Here is a 6,000-nt window from a genome sequence, read left to right as displayed (position 1 = left end):
GTGTGTGAGAGAGAGAGAGAGAGAGAGAGAGAGAGAGAGAGAGAGAGAGAGAGAGATCAGGCGGCTTTGGTTCTAGGAACAGCTCCAGAGCGCTTGTCACACGGCACTCTGAGAAACACGGCAAAGTTAACGCGAATCAAATGGCTTTCTAGGCTCCGAGAACCATGTAGTCTCTTTAAGTGATCAAGGGCCCCAGGTGAGCTTCTCTTTTTAATTTAAAATGTGAGACAAGCCTCATTTTTTTTGCACTGTTTCTCGTGAAAGGAAGAGATTCCAAGGAAACATATGTCAGTAAGGCACTTACCTGTGCAAAAATACCTGTGGAAAAGGAAAAGAGAGACTTAGCAAGAAAGGACAGGATTAAGAAGCAAGTGTCAAACTTGCAGCTGAGGCTGTGAAACCGGCAGCTGAGGCTGTGAAACAGGCACCTGTCACCGTGGCTCGCGCTCCATCGAGCCAGGAGGAAACCTTACGTTGGCTCCACAGCGAGCAGAGGCGGAAATGAAAAATAATACAAAGTCCTTGAGGTGCCTGCCGCGTGTCTGTGGGTGGCCCTCACCTCCAGGGATCGTCAGCCGCCTCGGTCTGGCCCTGCTGAGCTGACCTCAGAAGGAGCAGCGAGGACGTGGCTCCCGCAAGCCTGCAGAGAGCTTCCGATGAGGTTGTTTCATAATTTGTTACCTCATTCGGAGAAAAGAGGTCGCACATCAGAATGCTTTGTTGAGACTTTCAAAGGGAACCTAGGTCAACCAGCCTCGCCCACGCTTGCTCGCACAGAGCCACACAGAAATAGAAACCCAGAGTGGCAGCCGTCTAGCGGGCCACCCACCCTGCTTGAAGCCCCACGCCAACTCTGCCCAGCAGTCCCGCAGCTCCAGGGGTGGGAAGGAGGGCTGTGCCTCATTCCAGATGCCGGACACTGGACAAGGGTCCTCTGCAGGGAGGACCGTGGTGGGACCAGGCCAGGCCTCCAACTGAAAGGGACCTACTCTTGCTTTGTGTCATCACAAAGAAATCCTGGCAGGACATCTGCAGTCTTTTCTAGCATCTGGAGGTTTTTCTTGGAAGAAGGATGACCCCAGGTTGGAGCACGGGCAGGAGTCCTGCTCACCACCCCCTGCCTCCCCACATCTAAACGGATGGATGGAAACTGTCACATCAGAGCGACCTGCTCCCTTGTGGCCCCTAACAGGACCAGCTCCCACTCCTCCTGACAGGTTACAAAATGATCACATTTGCTGACACGTCTTCCGCAAAACTGCCTTAGTACCTCTGTCCGCTTTCCTCGCAGGAGATGAATGGTCTGCTGTGTCCTCATTTATCACGCGAGGCTCGCTAAGATCCGTCTCCCTCATTTCTTCCCTTCCCCACAAGAAAGTCTGCGCCCCGACATTAATTCTTCTGTGATGACAGCTAATTCGGACTTAACAGGCCATGTTTACTCACGAGGAGGGAAGATTCTCCGTCCCCCAAATAAGTAAATAAAAACAGGGCTCCGCGACTTATTGAAGTGAGGCTAATTATGAACGCTGATCGGCGCTACTTGGTGGCTTCATTTAAGACTCAAAGTGATTTTTCCCCCTTTTCTCTGGAAGGGACAGAAGCCTTCAGAACAGTCCCTCCACATCCCATTTGCCCGAGCTGCTGTCAAAATCTCTATTTACCACCGTCACCCGCATCAGACTTGCAAAGGAAATCAGCAAAATTGAAACTCAGCAGTGAAACAGATTAAAAGCATGAAAACTCTTTTTAAATTCTGCCTTAAGTAATATACAGTAGTGTCTCTGGTACGGCTTGGTTGACAACCATTTTATTTGTGGGTTGAGGGCCCCAAGGCATCCATGATGCTAATTTATAAAGGATTAACTGTGGGTGCTACTTGTTTAATCTGAGGCATGGTTAGGAACCTGAACACAAAGCAATCCCTAACTTCTCAGCTCCTCCTGGCCTTCCTAATTGGGCTTCTCCACTGCTTGTGCATCCACAGGGACTGCCGGCTTCCTGTCACCACCCTCTCTGCTGCTTCTGTGGACCTACCTGCAGAATTCACCTCTGAAGCCTCAGCACACCACACGGTGGTTGATACTCAGGGATTCAAAAGAGAACTGTCCAAAGAATGCTGGTGGAAGGAAGCTGCCCCTGGTGATCATGATGATCATTCCAGGGCAGTGGAGAAGGGAGCTGAGCTCGTTCAATATGCAGGAAAATGTAATGACGTCTGCATGGAAATGGTGCCACCAGCTCCGCAGATGGGACTGTAACCATGGCGCCTTCTCAGAGACAACTGGGTCTTTTCCCTGAGCCCAGGAGAAGGCCTGGTCCTTAGGACCACAGGTGTGTGCTGCTGAGGAGGTTTCTTCCCAGGGAAAGGATTCCAGATACTGGGGACAAGGGGGACCGAGGGGCAGAGAGAGTTGGAACAGAGAGGGTGGTTAAGGGAGCATGACTGGCCGGTCATCAACCCAGCTTTGGACCTCGAAAGGGCTGGGCCTCCTGAAAGACCAGAAAAGTGAGCTGTGAGGGCACTTGAGAGGACAGATCTGAGCCAGCTGTGAGGGAGGAAGCAAAGGTTGGCAGTGGTGGCCCCATTGGTGACCGAAGCCCAGAGTAATTACAGCTGTGAGCAAAGCAGAAAGGAACAGTTTGGAGAGAATCCGAAAAACAAGCCAGGAGAGGGGCTCCAGCTAGAGAGATCGAGAAACTTCCTCCTAACTTTGGGCAATGGGGCCTTGATGTTCAACTAGGTCTGCAGCAAGCAGTCTTAATCTCCCTTTTGAAAATGCAAAGTGTGTTTACCCAGTAAATAATTTAAGAAAGAGTATACACTTGAAAGAAGACATCCATTGAAACAGCCAGGCTAAATGCCTCCAGGCAAAAACTTGTGCATTTGCATGCTGCATTCTATTAAGTGAGCACACTGTGGCTTTAAAAGAATGCAGAGCCAAATTAAAAGGAATGTGGGCCCGAAACATCAAAAATTCTCCAAGTTTACATTATGAATCACAGTGCTGTTGATATAAGATGAATTAACCATTTACTTTGAGGCTGAACTCACAAAGTACTATTGAAAATACTGATCCCCGTGTGGAACCCAAGGAGCGGTTAATCTTTCCATTGCCAGTCTCCTCCCCTTCTGGAAAAAGGCTCCTGCGTGTGGCAGCCGGAATCAGAGACTGCTGCTTCAAGCGGAGGAGGCAGGCGGGCCACCTGACTCGTTCTCTACTCCTGCTGGAGGAGAGCAGGGATCCCGATCCCACTGTAGCGGGTGCTCCTCACAGTCCCCAGTCCCCCTCCACTTGAACCAGACGCTGACCTGTTCCTTGGTGCGAGGTGTGGCATGGGACTTGCTTTGGTCAATAAAACGTGGGCAAAAGTGCAGAGCATCACTCTCAGGAGGCACCGGAGTTACTGTAGGGCTGGGCCCTCCAGTGGCTCTCCCCTTGTATTCTGGTTTGGGGGTGCTATATGCTCCAGAGAGCGCAGTTGCACGTTGGTGAGATCCCTTTTGCCCAGGATCCCCAGTCTTCACATGCAGGAGCACCAGTGAGATGTGGGGGTTGTTTGTTACTGCAGCATAACATCAACTATCCCAAGTGCTCCTCTCCTCACACGAGAGGAGCCTCTAGCCAAGCCCGGTGAGGCTCTTGCTAATGTATTCCAGAAGCTAGGTATGATGAGGGTTGACTTTTCTTTCCCTGAAGGATAAGTTTTTGCTTCTCGGTTTTCAAAAGCTGGGATCCTTTTCTATCCACTTGGTCACAACATTTCCCACATGAGGTTTTCACAAGCCCCACTGGGCATTCTGCTTCCTGCGGGTGGCAGGTATACACTGACTGCATTCATCTCTTCTCTCCATTCCAAACATCCGATGCCATCCTTGGCTCCTGGACTGGAGCTGGACCTCCCTAAAAATGGCAGTACACTCCATGCCCCTGGCCACAGCCAACTAGACAAGGAGTAGGCTCGTGACCTAAGCCAGGCCAACAGAGTGAAGCTCAGCATTCCCTTGCTGGGAATGCTAGGTCATCTGGGCAGTTTGGTGTGTGGATGTTAGGTCTGGTTCTGCGGCAACTATTTTGTTCCCATGAGGGAAGTCAACCTACGAAAGAAGTTGACTCATAGAGGGCAAGAGAAACGGAATTCCATCCATGAAGACACGGTGACCCTCATGGTAAGACAATGGTAAGCCACCCTTCCTTTGAACTTTGACTCACATGAGAAATTTAATTTCATTTTTTCAAGATTGCTTGATTTGGGTCTTCTATCATGTGTGACCAAAAATCATTTTTAGGTTGAGTCTCCCTAATTCCAAAATCAAGTCTTTTATCTGTGGCATATTTTCCCTACCTTTTCCAAGAACAGCCCAATCCTGACCCTCTCTCTTATATTGCATCTGTCTTACCACTAAGCTAACCCCATGGTGTTATGATTTCTGCTTCTGTAAAGTTTTCCCCAGTAAGAAGTGAGTCTTGCATGGGTTGGCATACATATTCTCAAAAAAAAAACCCAAAAACAAAAACAAACAAAAAAAAAGCTTGTGTTGGCACCATGACACATGCCAGTAGATGCCAGTAGTCCCACCTATTTGGGAGGCTGAGGCAGGCAGATTGAGGCTAGCTTGGGCAACATAGAGAGACCTGCTCTATGTGGAAATTGGGAAGGGAGTCTAACTGTCCAGCTGCATACGCTCATCCGGAGGTCACGTAGCCAGCGCTCTCCGGGTTCCTAAGGGCTGCAGGCCCAGCATCAGGATTTAGCCTCCCTCCCTTCCATTGAATATTTTAGCTCTTTCACAAGCTGCATCCACTCACTGGAGAGAGCACGTGCTGTATGGTAGCATCCTGTCCTGCAGCTGCCTCTGGCCTGCCTGATAGGCCTTGAACTATGATGCCCTCGCTTTGGGGTCTGCTAGCACAGCAATAGCAACTGGGACAGCCAGGAATATATTCTGGGAAGAGAAGCCTACAGCCACCTCTCTGGTACTTTCCAAGACAAAGTGCTCTAGGTCTAATTCCACATCAGTATTTGCCAGAGAGAAATGAAGAGAGGAGTGGCAGGAAACGAACGGCCCATTGCCATAAGCCTTGAATGCCAATGTCTACTTCAGCATTATTTTCAGGCTGGGCACTTGAGTTAGGTGGTCACCATGCCACTGGTAATGTCCGCGGGGTCTTCTGTGTCTGTGTCCGGGAGGTGTCCGGGATCGCCCAAGAACTCAGGTAGGGCCGACTCTGCTCTGGTTCCACAGGTGGACACAGGATCCAGGCAGGCCCTGCCAATTACGGCTCTCTTCTTGCAAAACCATTTGTTCAAAAATTGGCCTGCCACCCAAGCCACAGATTCCCCTGGGGAGTTTTCCTGGAAACTCAAGAAAAAAGGTACAGTAGTCTCTTCACGGGGTCTGACCGTGGGAGAAGTGGAAGCCTGGAGCTTCTGAGGGCTGTGCCTACCCCCAGGCAAGGGGGAAGCTGCCTCCTGCCAGGGAACTGCAAAGCTGAGGGAGGAAGAAGAAGAGACCGAGTCCTGAAAGTGTCATTTGAACTCTTGGGTCCTGCCATGTGCCTGACACCTGAGGAGTCACATCTGAACTTCCCAGTTACAGGAGTCCGACAATTCCCTTTTGATTAGAGCGGGTTTGGTTGGGAATTCTCTCACTTTCAACCGCACTGATTAGACTGGGTTGAACAGTGTCTCTCCAGTTGTCCACATGGAACCTCAGAATGTGACCGCATTTGGAAGCAGGGTCTTTGTGATATGATTCACTAAGTCTTGAGAAGAAATCAGCTTGAATTTAGTCTGGTCCTAAATCCAACGACTGGTGTCCCTATAACCAGAGAGGGCACAGACACAGGCAAGAAGGCTTTGAGAAGATGAGAGCTTGGAGTCACATTGCCTCTAGCCAAGGAGTGCCTTGGGACAGGAGACCCTTAAGAGGCAAGGAAGGATTCTTCTCCTTGGAGAGAGCATGGCCCTGCCAGCTCCTTGCCATCAGACCTCTGG

General features: G+C 50.3%; 1 protein-coding gene across 6 annotated transcripts in view; it reads right to left on the bottom strand.

The window, feature by feature from the left end:
- The window catches only part of Vti1a (vesicle transport through interaction with t-SNAREs 1A), a 342,770-nt gene that overhangs the window by 3,264 nt on the left and 333,506 nt on the right, over nt 1-6,000 (bottom strand). The window lies entirely within an intron of this gene.

The sequence above is a fragment of the Marmota marmota genome, unplaced genomic scaffold (genome assembly GCF_001458135.2).
Source record: "Marmota marmota marmota unplaced genomic scaffold, marMar, whole genome shotgun sequence".
Classification (NCBI taxonomy): domain Eukaryota; kingdom Metazoa; phylum Chordata; class Mammalia; order Rodentia; family Sciuridae; genus Marmota; species Marmota marmota.
Note: the sequence above shows the minus strand (reverse complement) of the source record. Positions and strands in the feature narration are given on the sequence as shown.